This window comes from Panulirus ornatus, chromosome 2 (assembly GCF_036320965.1).
Source record: "Panulirus ornatus isolate Po-2019 chromosome 2, ASM3632096v1, whole genome shotgun sequence".
Classification (NCBI taxonomy): domain Eukaryota; kingdom Metazoa; phylum Arthropoda; class Malacostraca; order Decapoda; family Palinuridae; genus Panulirus; species Panulirus ornatus.
The window spans coordinates 73,669,017-73,687,795 of record NC_092225.1 but is presented as its reverse complement, the minus strand read 5'-3'; the positions used below and the strand labels follow the sequence as shown (position 1 = coordinate 73,687,795).

The following is an 18,779-nucleotide window of genomic DNA, read 5'->3' as shown; positions in this document are numbered from 1 at the left end:
CCTCCTTTCATTCTTTCACTCATTCACCATTTTCTGCAGTAGCTAGGTGGCTACAAGAATGATGGAAAACAACCTCATTTGCTCACATTGGCTTTCTAACTCTCTTGTACAATGCATCAGATAAAGTGCCCCAACTTGCACTTCTGCAATTTCATCTGACTACTTCATATACCTTGGTTCAGCCCACTGACAGCACATCACCCATGTATACCATGTCACTCTAGCTTGCTGCATCCCATGCAGGCCTCTCAAAACCCTTAATGCTCAGGCCCCAGTAACTCAAAACCCCTTACTTTCAATCCTTTTATCTCCTAGTCCTCTCTTTCCCCTTGGCTCCCTCCACTTCTAACATGTATATCTTCTCAGTTCATCTCTCTTTCCTCATTCTCTCCACATGTCTAAACCACTTCAGAATACCTGGTTAGTCCTCTCAATCATATTCCACTTTCTACCAAACATCTCTCTTACACTGTCATTCCTTGCATGGATCATTCCTACTCACATATGATGTCCAAAGGTATTTTTTTTCCAATATGTCTACACCATTCTGTTTCTTTGCATTCATGGCCTATAATTTACACTCATACAATACTGTTGGTACTACTATACGATCAAACACACTCATCTCTGCTCTACCATACTCACAAACAGTGATCTCTTCCTCCATGCAATCCACAATGCACCCAGAACCTTTGCCACTATTCCACTCTGTGATACACTTCACTTTACATATTTCCTTTATCTGTGTTGTCCACTCCTTGGTATGTAATATCTAAAGCACTCCACTCCCTCCAGGGTCTATCCACTCAAACTCAGACCCAAACTAACCTGTGCCTCCCTCCCCTCAAATGAGCCTCATTACCTTACTTTTCATATTTGACTCTTCATTTTCTTCTTTCACACACTTTTCTAAGCTCAGTTATCATTGTCATTTGGAGAAGACACAGCACTGGTGGCACATTTAAATGAGAAAATTCAAAAGATGGTGTCTGACAGTGAGGGAGTATGTGAAAGGTGGAGGTTGAGAGTAAATGTGAATAAAAGCAAGTTATTAGGTTTAGCAGTGCAGAGGGACAGTTTACTTAGGGTGTGACTTTGTTTATACCTGGGAGTGGACATGACAGCAAATGGAACCATGGAAGCAGAAGCGTCATATGGTGGGTGAGGAGGCAGGGATTCTTGGAGCATTTGAAGAATGTGTAGAAAGGGAGGTTGTTAACTGGGACCTTTCTTTCCACACATTCCTCATTGCTCCTAGAACCTGTGCCCCTTACCCACCTAATGATTCATTTCCACTTCCATGGTTCCCTTCTCTGCCATGTCCATTCCCAGGTACCTAAAACACTCAACTTCCTCCAAATCTTCTCCATTCAAACTTACACCCCAACTAACCTGTCCATCTGTTCTACTAAACCTAATAACATTGCTTTTATTCATATTTACTCTCAACTTCCTCCTTTCACATACTTTCCCAAACTTAATCACCAACTTCTGCAATTTCTCACCAGAATCTGGCATCAATGCTGTGTTATCAGCAAACTACAACTCACTCACTTCCCAGGCCCCCTCATCTTCTACAGACTGCATACTCACCCCTCTCTCCAATACCCTTGCATTTACCTTTCCCACCACCCATTCCATAAACAAATCAAACAGCCATGTTGACATCACACATGCTTGCCAAAGACCTATGTTCACTTAAAACTGGTCACTCTCCTCTCTTCCTACTAATATGCAGGCCTTGCACTCTTGATAAAAACTTCTCACTACTTCTAGCACCTTCCTCCCCAACACATACTCTCGTATGGCATCTCTATCAATCCTCTCACATTCTCTCTCCAGATCTATAAATGTCACACACAAATCCCATTTCTGTTTTTCTCACACACATTCTTTGAAGGAAACACCTCATCCAAACATCTTCTACTGCTCCTGAAACCACACAATTTCTCCATAATCTGATGCTCTGTACATGCCTTCACCCTCTCAGTCACCACTCTCCAATACAACTTACCAGGTACACTCAACAAACTTATACATGTACCTCTGTAATTTGAGTATTCATCTCTGATCCTTTATTCAGTGACACTGTACATGCATTCTGCCAATCCTAGGGCAATTTGCCATGATCCATACGCACACTGAAAATCCTAATCAATCAATCAACAATAATTACCTCCTTTCTAAAGAAATTCATCTTTAATACTATCTCCACCAACCACCTTTCCACATTTCATCATACATGGAGGCTTCCACCACCTCTTCTCTCTTCACAAAACTACTTTCAATGACTCTTACTTCATATACTCCCCAACCCAAAAATGCAATATCCACCACCCTATCATCACCATCACATTCAACAATCCTTCAAAATACTCCCTCCAACTCCTTACTGCATCACTACCTGTCACTACTTCCGTATTTGCCTCCTTCACCTACGTCTCCATTTGTTTTATTGTTTTTCTCACACTACTAGAAGGATACAGTTAAAATGAGGATATTTGATGTAAAGAAGTCAGTAAAAGGTGTATGCACAGGTAGGGGACCATAGAAGAGATGGATGGATAGATGTAGTAAGGCAACTGCTGAATATAAAAGGTTTTCCTGAGAAGGATAAAAGAAAACGATGTGTGGGTGTGTTGTGTGTGTGTGTGTGTGTGTGTGTGTGTGTGTGTGTGTGTGTGTGTGCGCCAGGGAAGTGTTCTGACAATAGAGGTGGTGTGAAGAAATAATAGTTTCACTCGATAAATCAACTTATTGTACAAAGTAACAATATAAGGAGCATTTACACAAAAATGGAAGTCCATGGGTTAAAGATGTGTTTGAGTGAATTAAGAGGATTTATGTATGTGATTCTATATATTTTTTTTTTTTTTTCATACTATTCGCTATTTCCCGCGATAGCGAGGTAGCGTTAAGAACAGAGGACTGGGCCTTTGAGGGAATATCCTCACCTGGACCTCTTCTCTGTTCCTTCTTTTGGAAAAAAAAAAAAAAAAAAAAAAAAAAACGAGAGGGGAGGATTTCCAGCCCCCCACTCCCTTCCCTTTTAGTCGCCTTCTACGACACGCAGGGAATACGTGGGAAGTATTCTTTCTCCCCTATCCCCAGGGATTCTATATATATATATATATATATATATCTTTCTTTCTTTCAAACTATTCGCCATTTCCCGCATTAGCGAGGTAGCGTTAAGAACAGAGGACTGGGCCTTGAGGGAATACCCTCACCTGGCGCAATTCTCTGTTCCTTCTTTTGGAAAATTAAAAAAAAACGAGAGGGGAGGATTTCCAGCCCCCCGCTCCCTCCCCTTTTAGTCGCCTTCTACGACACACAGGGAATACGTGGGAAGTATTCTTTCTCCCCTATATATATATATATATATATATATATATATATATATATATATATATATATATATATATATATATATATCAGGAGGGTGAAAGGAGGGCAAGGAATAGAGTGAATTGGAGCGATGTGGTATACAGGGGTTGACGTGCTGTCAGTGGATTGAATCAAGGCATGTGAAGCGTCTGGGGTAAACCATGGAAAGCTGTGTAGGTATGTATATTTGCGTGTGTGGACGTGTGTATGTACATGTGTATGGGCGGGAGACAGCGACAAAGTATAAAAAAAAAAAAAAAAAAAAAATATATATATCATATTTGCGTTGACTGATCTACATACATACAAGGGAAGAAGCTTTTCAGTCCAAAGGTATACTCGTTAAGCAAGAATTTACATCATTCGTCCATGGTAGAAGTACTATATATATATACATACACACACATATATATATGTATATATATATATATATATATATATATATATATATATATATATATATATATATACACACACATATACAATATATATATATATATATATATATAAATATATATATATATATATATATATATATATATATATATATATATATATATATATATATATATATATATATCCCTGGGGATAGGGGAGAAAGAATACTTCCCACGTATTCCCTGCGTGTCGTAGAAGGCGACTAAAAGGGAAGGGAGCGGGGGGCTGGACATCCTCCCCTCTCGTTTTTTTTTTTTAATTTTCCAAAAGAAGGAACAGAGAAGGGGGCCAGGTGAGAATATTCCCTCAAAGGCCCAGTCCTCTGTTCTTAACGCTACCTTGCTATCGCGGGAAATGGCGAATAGTATGAAAAAAAATGATTTGGTAAACAGAGAAGAGGTAGTAAAAGCTTTGCGGAAGATGAAAGCCGGCAAGGCAGCAGGTTTGGATGGTATTGCAGTGGAATTTATTAAAAAAGGGGGTGACTGTATTGTTGACTGGTTGGTAAGGTTATGTAATGTATGTATGACTCATGGTGAGGTGCCTGAGGATTGGCGGAATGCGTGCATAGTGCCATTGTACAAAGGCAAAGGGGATAAGAGTGAGTGCTCAAATTACAGAGGTATAAGTTTCTTGAGTATTCCTGGCAAATTATATGGGAGGGTATTGATTGAGAGGGTGAAGGCATGTACAGAGCATCAGATTGGGGAAGAGCAGTGTGGTTTCAGAAGTGGTAGAGGATGTGTGGATCAGGTGTTTGCTTTGAAGAATGTATGTGAGAAATACTTAGAAAAGCAAATGGATTTGTATGTAGCATTTATGGATCTGGAGAAGGCATATGATAGAGTTGATAGAGATGCTCTGTGGAAGGTATTAAGAATATATGGTGTGGGAGGCAAGTTGTTAGAAGCAGTGAAAAGTTTTTATCGAGGATGTAAGGCATGTGTACGTGTAGGAAGAGAGGAAAGTGATTGGTTCTCAGTGAATGTAGGTTTGCGGCAGGGGTGTGTGATGTCTCCATGGTTGTTTAATTTGTTTATGGATGGGGTTGTTAGGGAGGTGAATGCAAGAGTTTTGGAAAGAGGGGCAAGTATGAAGTCTGTTGGGGATGAGAGAGCTTGGGAAGTGAGTCAGTTGTTGTTCGCTGATGATACAGCGCTGGTGGCTGATTCATGTGAGAAACTGCAGAAGCTGGTGACTGAGTTTGGTAAAGTGTGTGAAAGAAGAAAGTTAAGAGTAAATGTGAATAAGAGCAAGGTTATTAGGTACAGTAGGTTTGAGGGTCAAGTCAATTGGGAGGTGCGTTTAAATGGAGAAAAACTGGAGGAAGTGAAGTGTTTTAGATATCTGGGAGTGGATCTGGCAGCGGATGGAACCATGGAAGCGGAAGTGGATCATAGGGTGGGGGAGGGGGCGAAAATTCTGGGAGCCTTGAAGAATGTGTGGAAGTCGAGAACATTATCTCGGAAAGCAAAAATGGGTATGTTTGAAGGAATAGGGGTTCCAACAATGTTGTATGGTTGCGAGGCGTGGGCTATGGATAGAGTGGTGCGCAGGAGGATGGATGTGCTGGAAATGAGATGTTTGAGGACAATGTGTGGTGTGAGGTGGTTTGATCGAGTAAGTAATGTAAGGGTAAGAGAGATGTGTGGAAATAAAAAGAGCGTGGTTGAGAGAGCAGAAGAGGGTGTTTTGAAATGGTTTGGGCACATGGAGAGAATGAGTGAGGAAAGATTGACCAAGAGGATATATGTGTCGGAGGTGGAGGGAACGAGGAGAAGAGGGAGACCAAATTGGAGGTGGAAAGATGGAGTGAAAAAGATTTTGTGTGATCGGGGCCTGAACATGCAGGAGGGTGAAAGGAGGGCAAGGAATAGAGTGAATTGGAGCGATGTGGTATACCGGGGTTAACGTGCTGTCAGTGGATTGAATCAGGACATGTGAAGCGTCTGGGGTAAACCATGGAAAGCTGTGTAGGTATGTATATTTGCGTGTGTGGACGTATGTATATACATGTGTATGGGGGTGGGTTGGGCCATTTCTTTCGTCTGTTTCCTTGTGCTACCTCGCAAACGCGGGAGACAGCGACAAAGCAAAAAAAAAAAAAAAAAAAAAAAAAAAAAAATATATATATATATATATATATATATATATATATATATATATATATATATATATATATATATATATATTTCATTTATTCTATTATACTTTGTTGCTGTCTCCGGCATTAGCGAGGTAGGGCTAGGAAACAGATGAAAGAATGGCCCAACCCACTCACATACACATGTATATATATACACGTCCACACATGCACATATACATACCTATACATCTCAACGTATACATATATAAACACACAGAGACATATACATTTATACACGTGCATAATTCATAGTCTGCCATTATTCATTCCCATCTCCACCATGCAGCACATGAAATGAAAAACCCCCTCTCCCCCTGCATGTGCGCGAGGTAGCGCTAGGAAAAGACAACAAGGGCCACATTTGTTCACACTCATTCTCTAGCTGTCATGTATAATGCACCAAAACCACAGTTCCCTTTCCACATCCAGGTCCCGCAAAACTTTCCATGGACGCTTCACATGCCCTGGTTCAATCCATTGACAGCATGTCGGCACCGGTATACCACATCATTCCAAATGACTCTATTCCTTGCACGCCTTTCACCCCATTGCATGTTCAAGCCCCAATCACTCAAAATCTTTTTCACTCCATCTTTCCACCTCCAATTTGGTCTCCCACTTCTCCTCGTTCCCTCCACCTCTAACACATATATCCTCTTTGTCAATCTTTCCTCACTCATTCTCTCCATGTGACCAAACCATTTCAAAACACCCTCTTCTGCTCTCTCAACCACACTCTTCTTACTATCACATATCTCTTTTACCCTTTCAATACTTACTTGATCAAACCACATCACAGCATGTACTGTTCTCAAACACCTCATTTCCAGCACATCCACCCTCCTCCGCACAACTCTATCTATAGCCAATGCCTCGCAGCCATATAACATTGTTGGAACCACTATTCCTTCAAACATACCCATTTTTGCTTTCCAAGATAACATTCTCGACTTCCACACATTTTTCAACGCTCCCAGAACTTTTGCCCCCTCCCCCACCATATGATTCACTTCCACCTCCATGGTTCCATCCGCTGCCAAATCCACTCTCAGATATCTAAAACACTTCACTTCCTCCAGTTTTTCTCCATTCAAACTTACCTCCGAATTGAGTTGTTCCTCAGCCCTACTGTACCTAATAACCTTGCTCTTATTCACATTTACTCTCAGCTTTCTTCTCTCACACACTTTACCAAACTCAGTCACCAGTGCTGTATCACCAGCAAACAACAACTGACTCACTTTCCAAGCTCTCTCATCCACAAAAGACTGCATACTTCCTCCTCTATCCAAAACTCTTGCATTCACCCCCCTAACAACCCATCCGTAAACAAATTAAACAACCATGGAGACATCACACACCCCTGCCGCAAACCAACATTCACTGAAAACCAATCACTTCCTTCATGTACACATGCCTTACATAGTCGATAAAAACTTATCACTGCTTCTAACAACTTACCTCCCACACCATATATTCTTAATACCTTCCACAGAGCATCTCTATCAACTCTGTCATATGCCTTCTCCAGATCCATAAATGCTAAATACAAATCCATTTGCTTTTCTAAGTATTTCTCACATACATTATTCAAAGCAAACACCTGATCCACAAATCCTCTATCACTTCTGAAACCACACTGCTCTTCCCCAGTCTGATGCTCTGTTCATATACATATATATACATATATATATATATATATATATATATATATATATATATATATATATATATATATATATATATATATATATATTTTTTTTTTATTTGCTTTGTCGCTGTCTCCCGCGTTTGCGAGGTAGCGCAAGGAAACAGACGAAAGAAATGGCCCAACCCACCCCCATACACATGTATATACATACGTCCACACACGCAAATATACATACCTACACAGCTTTCCATGGTTTACCCCACACGCTTCACATGCCCCGATTCAATCCACTGACCGCACGTCAACCCAGGTATACCACATCGCTCCAATTCACTCTATTCCTTACCCTCCTTTCACCCTCCTGCATGTTCAGGCCCCGATCACACAAAATCTTTTTCACTCCATCTTTCCACCTCCAATTTGGTCTCCCTCTTCTCCTCGTTCCCTCCACCTCCGACACATATATCCTCTTGGTCAATCTTTCCTCACTCATTCTCTCTATGTGCCCAAACCATTTCAAAACACCCTCTTCTGCTCTCTCAACCACGCTCTTTTTATTTCCACACATCTCTCTCACCCTTACGTTACTTACTCGATCAAACCACCTCACACCACACATTGTCCTCAAACATCTCATTTCCAGCACATCCATCCTCCTGCGCACAACTCTATCCATAGCCCACGCCTCGCAACCATACAACATTGTTGGAACCACTATTCCTTCAAACATACCCATTTTTGCTTTCCGAGATAATGTTCTCGACTTCCACACATTCTTCAAGGCTCCCAGAATTTTCGCCCCCTCCCCCACCCTATGATCCACTTCCGCTTCCATGGTTCCATCCGCTGCCAGATCCACTCCCAGATATCTAAAACACTTCACTTCCTCCAGTTTTTCTCCATTCAAACTCACCTCCCAATTGACTTGACCCTCAACCCTACTGTACCTAATAACCTTGCTCTTATTCACATTTACTCTTAACTTTCTTCTTTCACACACTTTACCAAACTCAGTCACCAGCTTCTGCAGTTTCTCACATGAATCAGCCACCAGCGCTGTATCATCAGCGAACAACAACTGACTCACTTCCCAAGCTCTCTCATCCCCAACAGATTTCATACTTGCCCCTCTTTCCAAAACTCTTGCATTCACCTCCCTAACAACCCCGTCCATAAACAAATTAAACAACCATGGAGACATCACACACCCCTGCCGCAAACCTACATTCACTGAGAACCAGTCACTTTCATCTCTTCCTACACGTACACATGCCTTACATATATATATATATATATATATATATATATATATATATATATATATATATATATATATATATTTTTTTTTTTTTCATACTATTCGCCATTTCCCGCGATAGCGAGGTAGCGTTAAGAACAGAGGACTGGACCTTTGAGGGAATATCCTCACCTGGCCCTCTTCTCTGTTCCCTCTTTTGGATAAAAAAAAAAAAAAAAAAAAACGAGAGGGGAGGATTTCCAGCCCCCTACTCCCTTTCCTTTTAGTCGCCTTCTACGACACGCAGGGAATACGTGGGAAGTATTCTTTCTCCCCTATCCCCAGGGAATATATATATATATATATATATATATATATATATATATATATATATATATATATATATATATATATATATAGTATGTTTGAGGAAAGGAACCTGGATGTTTTGGCTCTGAGTGAAACGAAGCTCAAGGGTAAAGGGGAAGAGTGGTTTGGGAATGTCTTGGGAGTAAAGTCAGGGGTTAGTGAGAGGACAAGAGCAAGGGAAGGAGTAGCAGTACTCCTGAAACAGGAGTTGTGGAAGTATGTGATAGAATGTAAGAAAGTAAATTCTCGATTAATATGGGTAAAACTGAAAGTTGATGGAGAGAGATGGGTGATTATTGGTGCATATGCACCTGGGCATGAGAAGAAAGATCATGAGAGGCAAGTGTTTTGGGAGCAGCTGAATGAGTGTGTTAGTGGTTTTGATGCACGAGACCGGGTTATAGTGTTGGGTGATTTGAATGCAAAGGTGAGTAATGTGGCAGCTGAGGGAATAATTGGTATACATGGGGTGTTCAGTGTTGTAAATGGAAATGGTGAAGAGCTTGTAGATCTATGTGCTGAAAAAGGACTGATGATTGGGAATACCTGGTTTAAAAAGCGAGATATACATAAGTATACTTATGTAAGTAGGAGAGATGGCCAGAGAGCGTTATTGGATTACATGTTAATTGACAGGCACGCGAAAGAGAGACTTTTGGATGTTAATGTGCTGAGAGGTGCAACTGGAGGGATGTCTGATCATTATCTTGTGGAAGCTAAGGTGAAGATTTGTATGGGTTTTCAGAAAAGAAGAGTGAATGTTGGGGTGAAGAGGGTGGTGAGAGTAAGTGAGCTTGGGAAGGAGACTTGTGTGAGGAAGTACCAGGAGAGACTGAGTACAGAATGGAAAAAGGTGAGAACAATGGAAGTAAGGGGAGTGGGGGAGGAATGGGATGTATTTAGGGAATCAGTGATGGATTGCGCAAAAGATGCTTGTGGCATGAGAAGAGTGGGAGGTGGGTTGATTAGAAAGGGTAGTGAGTGGTGGGATGAAGAAGTAAGAGTATTAGTGAAAGAGAAGAGAGAGGCATTTGGACGATTTTTGCAGGGAAAAAATGAAATTAAGTGGGAGACGTATAAAAGAAAGAGACAGGAGGTCAAGAGAAAGGTGCAAGAGGTGAAAAAAAGGGCAAATGAGAGTTGGGGTGAGAGAGTATCATTAAATTTTAGGGAGAATAAAAAGATGTTCTGGAAGGAGGTAAATAAAGTGCGTAAGACAAGGGAACAAATGGGAACTTCAGTGAAGGGCGCAAATGGGGAGGTGATAACAAGTAGTGGTGATGTGAGAAGGAGATGGAGTGAGTATTTTGAAGGTTTGCTGAATGTGTTTGATGATAGAGTGGCAGATATAGGGTGTTTTGGTCGAGGTGGTGTGCAAAGTGAGAGGGTTAGGGAAAATGATTTGGTAAACAGAGAAGAGGTAGTGAAAGCTTTGTGGAAGATGAAAGCCGGCAAGGCAGCAGGTTTGGATGGTATTGCAGTGGAATTTATTAAAAAAGGGGGTGACTGTATTGTTGACTGGTTGGTAAGGTTATTTAATGTATGTATGACTCATGGTGAGGTGCCTGAGGATTGGCGGAATGCGTGCATAGTGCCATTGTACAAAGGCAAAGGGGATAAGAGTGAGTGCTCAAATTATAGAGGTATAAGTTTGTTGAGTATTCCTGGTAAATTATATGGGAGGGTATTGATTAAGAGGGTGAAGGCATGTACAGAGCATCAGATTGGGGAAGAGCAGTGTGGTTTCAGAAGTGGTACAGGATGTGTGGATCAGGTGTTTGCTTTGAAGAATGTATGTGAGAAATACTTAGAAAAGCAAATGGATTTGTATGTAGCATTTATGGATCTGGAGAAGGCATATGATAGAGTTGATAGAGATGCTCTTTGGAAGGTATTAAGAATATATGGTGTGGGAGGAAAGTTGTTAGAAGCAGTGAAAAGTTTTTATCGAGGATGTAAGGCATGTGTACGTGTAGGAAGAGAGGAAAGTGATTGGTTCTCAGTGAATGTAGGTTTGCGGCAGGGGTGTGTGATGTCTCCATGGTTGTTTAATTTGTTTATGGATGGGGTTGTTAGGGAGGTAAATGCAAGAGTTTTGGAAAGAGGGGCAAGTATGATGTCTGTTGGGGATGAGAGAGCTTGGGAAGTGAGTCAGTTGTTGTTTGCTGATGATACAGCGCTTGTGGCTGATTCATGTGAGAAACTGCAGAAGCTGGTGACTGAGTTTGGTAAAGTGTGTGGAAGAAGAAAGTTAAGAGTAAATGTGAATAAGAGCAAGGTTATTAGGTACAGTAGGGTTGAGGGTCAAGTCAATTGGGAGGTGAGTTTGAATGGAGAAAAACTGGAGGAAGTGAAGTGTTTTAGATATCTGGGAGTGGATCTGGCAGCGGATGGAACCATGGAAGCGGAAGTGGATCATAGGGTGGGGGAGGGGGCGAAAATTCTGGGGGCCTTGAAGAATGTGTGGAAGTCGAGAACATTATCTCGGAAAGCAAAAATGGGTATGTTTGAAGGAATAGTGGTTCCAACAATGTTGTATGGTTGCGAGGTGTGGGCTATGGATAGAGTTGTGCGCAGGAGGATGGATGTGCTGGAAATGAGATGTTTGAGGACAATGTGTGGTGTGAGGTGGTTTGATCGAGTGAGTAACGTAAGGGTAAGAGAGATGTGTGGAAATAAAAAGAGCGTGGTTGAGAGAGCAGAAGAGGGTGTTTTGAAGTGGTTTGGGCACATGGAGAGGATGAGTGAGGAAAGATTGACCAAGAGGATATATGTGTCGGAGGTGGAGGGAGCAAGGAGAAGAGGGAGACCAAATTGGAGGTGGAAAGATGGAGTGAAAAAGATTTTGTGTGATCGGGGCCTGAACATGCAGGAGGGTGAAAGGAGGGCAAGGAATAGAGTGAATTGGAGCGATGTGGTATACCGGGGTTGACGAGCTGTCAGTGGATTGAATCAAGGCATGTGAAGCGTCTGGGGTAAACCATGGAAAGCTGTGTAGGTATGTATATTTGCGTGTGTGGACGTATGTATATACATGTGCATGGGGGGGGGTTGGGCCATTTCTTTCGTCTGTTTCCTTGCGCTACCTCGCAAACACGGGAGACAGCGACAAAGTATAAAAAAAAAAAAAAAAATATATATATATATATAAATAAAGTGCATAAGACAAGGGAGCAAATGGGAACTTCAGTGAAGGGCGCAAATGGGGAGGTGATAACAAGCAGTGGTGATGTGAGAAGGAGATGGAGTGAGTATTTTGAAGGTTTGTTGAATGTGTTTGATGATAGAGTGGCAGATATAGGGTGTTTTGGTCGAGGTGGTGTGCAAAGTTAAAGGGCTAGGGAAAATGATTTGGTAAACAGAGAAGAGGTAGTAAAAGCTTTGCGGAAGATGAAAGCCGGCAAGGCAGCAGGTTTGGATGGTATTGCAGTGGAATTTATTAAAAAAGGGGGTGACTGTATTATTGACTGGTTGGCAAGGTTATTTAATGTATGTGTGACTCATGGTGAGGTGCCTTGAGGATTGGCGGAATGCGTGCATAGTGCCATTGTACAAAGGCAAAGGGGATAAGAGTGAGTGCTCAAATTTCAGAGGTATAAGTTTGTTGAGTATTCCTGGTAAATCATATGGGAGGGTATTGATTGAGAGGGTGAAGGCATGTATAGAGCATCAGATTTGGGAAGAGCAGTGTGGTTTCAGAAGTGGTAGAGGATGTGTGGATCAGGTGTTTGCTTTGAAGAATGTATGTGAGAAATACTTACAAAAGCAAATGGATTTGTATGTAGCATTTATGGATCTGGAGAAGGCATATGATAGAGTTGATAGAGATGGTCTGTGGAAGGTATTAAGAATATATGGTGTGGGAGGCAAGTTGTTAGAAGCAGTGAAAAGTTTTTATCGAGGATGTAAGGTATGTGTACGTGTAGGAAGAGAGGAAAGTGATTGGTTCTCAGTGAATGTAGGTTTGCGGCAGGGGTGTGTGATATCTCCATGGTTGTTTAATTTGTTTATGGATGGGGTTGTTAGGGAGGTAAATGCAAGAGTTTTGGAAAGAGGGGCAAGTATGAAGTCTGTTGTGGATGAGAGAGCTTGGGAAGTGAGTCAGTTGTTGTTCGCTGATGATACAGCGCTGGTGGCTGTGGCTGTATAAATGCATGTGTGGACGTGTATGTATATGCATGTGTATGGGGTGGGTTGGGCCATTTCTTTCGTCTGTTTCATTGCGCTACCTCGCAAACGTGGTAGACAGCGGCAAAAAAAAAAAAAAAAAAAAAAAAAAAATATATATATATATATATATATATATATATATATATATATATATATATATATATATATATATATATATATATATGTGATAGAATGTAAGAAAGTAAATTCTCGATTAATATGGGTAAAACTGAAAGTTGATGGAGAGAGATGGGTGATTACTGGTGCATATGCACCTGGGCATGAGAAGAAAGATCATGAGAGGCAAGTGTTTTGGGAGCAGCTGAATGAGTGTGTTAGTGGTTTTGATGCACGAGACCGGGTTATAGTGATGGGTGATTCGAATGCAAAGGTGAGTAATGTGGCAGTTGAGGGAATAATTGGTATACATGGGGTGTTCAGTGTTGTAAATGGAAATGGTGAAGAGCTTGTAGATTTATGTGCTGAAAAAGGACTGGTGACTGGGAATACCTGATTTAAAAATCGAGATATACATAAGTATACGTATGTAAGTAGGAGAGATGGCCAGAGAGCGTTATTGGAATACGTGTTAATTGACAGGCACGCGAAAGAGAGACTTTTGGATGTTAATGTGCTGAGAGGTGCAACTGGAGGGATGTCTGATCATTATCTTGTGGAGGCTAAGGTGAAGATTTGTATGGGTTTTCAGAAAAGAAGAGTGAATGTTGGGGTGAAGAGGGTGGTGAGAGTAAGTGAGCTTGGGAAGGAGACTTGTGTGAGGAAGTACCAGGAGAGACTGAGTACAGAATGGAAAAAGGTGAGAACAATGGAAGTAAGGAGAGTGGGGGAGGAATGGGATGTATTTAGGGAATCAGTGATGGATTGCGTAAAAGATGCTCGTGGCTTGAGAAGAGTGGGAGGTGGGTTGATTACAAAGGGTAGTGAGTGGTGGGATGAAGAAGTAAGATTATTAGTGAAAGAGAAGAGAGAGAGGCATTTGGACAATTTTTGCAAGGAAAAAATGCAATTGAGTGGGAGATGTATAAAAGAAAGAGACAGGAGGTCAAGAGAAAGGTGCAAGAGGTGAAAAAGAGGGCAAATGAGAGTTGGGGTGAGAGAGTATCATTAAATCTTAGGGAGAATAAAAAGATGTTCTGGAAGGAGGTAAATAAAGTGCGTAAGACAAGGGAGCAAATGGGAACTTCAGTGAAGGGCGCAAATTGGGAGGTGATAACAAGTAGTGGTGATGTGAGAAGGAGATGGAGTGAGTATTCTGAAGGTTTGTTGAATGTGTTTGATGATAGAGTGGCAGATATAGGGTGTTTTGGTCGAGGTGGTGTGCAAAGTGAGAGGGTTAGGGAAAATGATTTGGTAAACAGAGAAGAGGTAGTAAAAGCTTTGTGGAAGATGAAAGCCGGCAAGGCAGCAGGTTTGGATGGTATTGCAGTGGAATTTATTAAAAAAGGGGTGACTGTATTATTGACTGGTTGGTAAGGTTATCTAATGTATGTATGACTCATGGTGAGGTGCCTGAGGATTGGCGGAATGCGTGCATAGTGCCATTGTACAAAGGCAAAGGGGATAAGAGTGAGTGCTCAAATTACAGAGGTATAAGTTTCTTGAGTATTCCTGGTAAATTATATGGGAGGGTATTGATTAAGAGGGTGAAGGCATGTACAGAGCATCAGATTGGGGAAGAGCAGTGTGGTTTCAGAAGTGGTAGAGGATGTGTGGATCAGGTGTTTGCTTTGAAGAATGTATGTGAGAAATACTTAGAAAAGCAAATGGATTTGTATGTAGCATTTATGGATCTGGAGAAGGCATATGATAGAGTTGATAGAGATGCTCTGTGGAAGGTATTAAGAATACATGGTGTGGGAGGCAAGTTGTTAGAAGCAGTGAAAAGTTTTTATCGAGGATGTAAGGCATGTGTACGTGTAGGAAGAGAGGAAAGTGATTGGTTCTCAGTGAATGTAGGTTTGCGGCAGGGGTGTGTGATGTCTCCATGGTTGTTTAATTTGTTTATGGATGGGGTTGTTAGGGAGGTAAATGCAAGAGTATTGGAAAGAGGGGCAAGTATGAAGTCTGTTGGGGATGAGAGAGCTTGTGAAGTGAGTCAGTTGTTGTTCGCTGATGATACAGCGCTGGTGGCTGATTCATGTGAGAAACTGCAGAAGCTGGTGACTGAGTTTGGTAAAGTGTGTGAAAGAAGAAAGTTAAGAATAAATGTGAATAAGAGCAAGGTTATTAGGTACAGTAGGGTTGATGGTCAAGTCAATTGGGAGGTAAGTTTGAATGGAGAAAAACTGGAGGAAGTAAAGTGTTTTAGATATCTGGGAGTGGATCTGGCAGCGGATGGAACCATGGAAGCGGAAGTGGATCATAGGGTGGGGGAGGGGGCAAAAATCCTGGGAGCCTTGAAGAATGTGTGGAAGTCGAGAACATTATCTCGGAAAGCAAAAATGGGTATGTTTGAAGGAATAGTGGTTCCAACAATGTTGTATGGTTGCGAGGCGTGGGCTATGGATAGAGTTGTGCGCAGGAGGATGGATGTGCTGGAAATGAGATGTTTGAGGACAATGTGTGTTGTGAGGTGGTTTGATCGAGTAAGTAACGTAAGGGTAAGAGAGATGTGTGGAAATAAAAAGAGCGTGGTTGAGAGAGCAGAAGAGGGTGTTTTGAAATGGTTTGGGCACATGGAGAGAATGAGTGAGGAAAGATTGACAAAGAGGATATATGTGTCGGAGATGGAGGGAACGAGGAGAAGTGGGAGACCAAATTGGAGGTGGAAAGATGGAGTGAAAAAGATTTTGTGTGATCGGGGCCTGAACATGCAGGAGGGTGAAAGGAGGGCAAGGAATAGAGTGAATTGGATCGATGTGGTATACCGGGGTTGATGTGCTGTCAGTGGATTGAATCAGGGCATGTGAAGCGTCTGGGGTAAACCATGGAAAGCTGTGTAGGTATGTATATTTGCGTGTGTGGACGTATGTATATACATGTGTATGGGGGTGGGTTGGGCCATTTCTTTTGTGTGTTTCCTTGCGCTACCTCGCAGATGCGGGAGACGGCGACAAAGCAAAAAAAAAAATATATATATATATATATATATATACATATATATATATATATATATATATATATATATATATATATATATATATATAGTGCTATCTCATGCACATGCGGGGGGAGGGGGTTGTTATCTAATGTGTGGCGAGGGGGCGATGGAAATGAATAAAGGCAGACAGTATGAATTATATACATGTGTATATATGTATATGTCTGTGTGTGTATATATATATATATACGTAGAGATGTATAGGTATGTATATTTGTGTGTGTGGATGTGTATGTATATACATGTGTATGTGGGTGGGTTGGGCCATTCTTTTCTCTGTTTCCTTGCGCTACCTCGCTAATGCGGGAGACAGCGTCAAAGTAAAATAAATAAAATAAATATATATATATATATATATATATATATATATATATATATATATATATATATATATATATATATATATATATATATTTTTTTTTTTTTCTTTTATACTTTGTCGCTGTCTCCCGCGTTTGCGAGGTAGCGCAAGGAAACAGACGAAAGAAGTGGCCCAACCCACCCCCATACACATGTATATACATACGTCCACACACGCAAATATACATACCTACACAGCTTTCCATGGTTTACCCCAGACGCTTCACATGCCTTGATTCAATCCACTGACAGCACGTCAACCCCGGTATACCACATCGCTCCAATTCACTCTATTCCTTGCCCTCCTTTCACCCTCCTGCATGTTCAGGCCCCGATCACACAAAATCTTTTTCACTCCATCTTTCCACCTCCAATTTGGTCTCCCTCTTCTCCTTGCTCCCTCCACCTCCGACACATATATCCTCTTGGTCAATCTTTCCTCACTCATCCTCTCCATGTGCCCAAACCACTTCAAAACACCCTCTTCTGCTCTCTCAACCACGCTCTTTTTATTTCCACACATCTCTCTTACCCTTACGTTACTCACTCGATCAAACCACCTCACACCACACATTGTCCTCAAACATCTCATTTCCAGCACATCCATCCTCCTGCGCACAACTCTATCCATAGCCCACGCCTCGCAACCATACAACATTGTTGGAACTACTATTCCTTCAAACATACCCATTTTTGCTTTCCGAGATAATGTTCTCGACTTCCACACATTCTTCAAGGCCCCCAGAATTTTCGCCCCCTCCCCCACCCTATGATCCACTTCCGCTTCCATGGTTCCATCCGCTGCCAGATCCACTCCCAGATATCTAAAACACTTCACTTCCTCCAGTTTTTCTCCATTCAAACTCACCTCCCAATTGACTTGACCCTCAACCCTACTGTACCTAATAACCTTGCTCTTATTCACATTTACTCTTAACTTTCTTCTTCCACATACTTTACCAAACTCAGTCACCAGCTTCTGCAGTTTCTCACATGAATCAGCCACCAGCACTGTATCATCAGCGAACAACAACTGACTCACTTCCCAAGCTCTCTCATCCCCAACAGACTTCATACTTGCCCCTCTTTCCAAAACTCTTGCATTTACCTCCCTAACAACCCCATCCATAAACAAATTTAACAACCATGGAGACATCACACACCCCTGCCGCAAACCTACATTCACTGAGAACCAATCACTTTCCTCTCTTCCTACACGTACATATGCCTTACATCCTCGATAAAAACTTTTCACTGCTTCTAACAACTTTCCTCCCACACCATATATTCTTAATACCTTCCACAGAGCATCTCTATCAACTCTATCATATGCCTTCTCCAGATCCATAAATGCTACATACAAATCCATTTGCTTTTCTAAGTATTTATCACATACATTCTTCAAAGCAAACACCTCATCCAAACATCTTCTACTGCTCCTGAAACCACACAATTTCTCCATAATCTGATGCTCTGTACATGCCTTCACCTCTCAGTCACCACTCTCCAATACAACTTACCAGGTACACTCAACAAAACTTATAAAATGTACCTCTGAAATTTTTGAGTATTCATCTCTGATCCTTTATTCAGTGACACTGTACATGCATTCTGCCAATCCTAGGGCAATTTGCCATGATCCATACGCACACTGAAAATCCTAATCAATCAATCAACAATAATTACCTCCTTTCTAAAGAAATTCATCTTTAATACTATCTCCACCAACCACCTTTCCACATTTCATCATAAATGGAGGCTTCCACCACCTCTTCTCTCTTCACAAAACTACTTTCAATGACTCTTACTTCATATACTCCCCAACCCAAAAATGCAATATCCACCACCCTATCATCACCATCACATTCAACAATCCTTCAAAATACTCCCTCCAACTCCT

General features: G+C 41.4%; 1 protein-coding gene across 1 annotated transcript in view; it reads right to left on the bottom strand.

The window, feature by feature from the left end:
• The window catches only part of LOC139752263 (diacylglycerol lipase-alpha-like), a gene marked incomplete at its 5' end in the record, with an annotated part of 607,140 nt that overhangs the window by 99,774 nt on the left and 488,587 nt on the right, over nt 1–18,779 (bottom strand). The window lies entirely within an intron of this gene.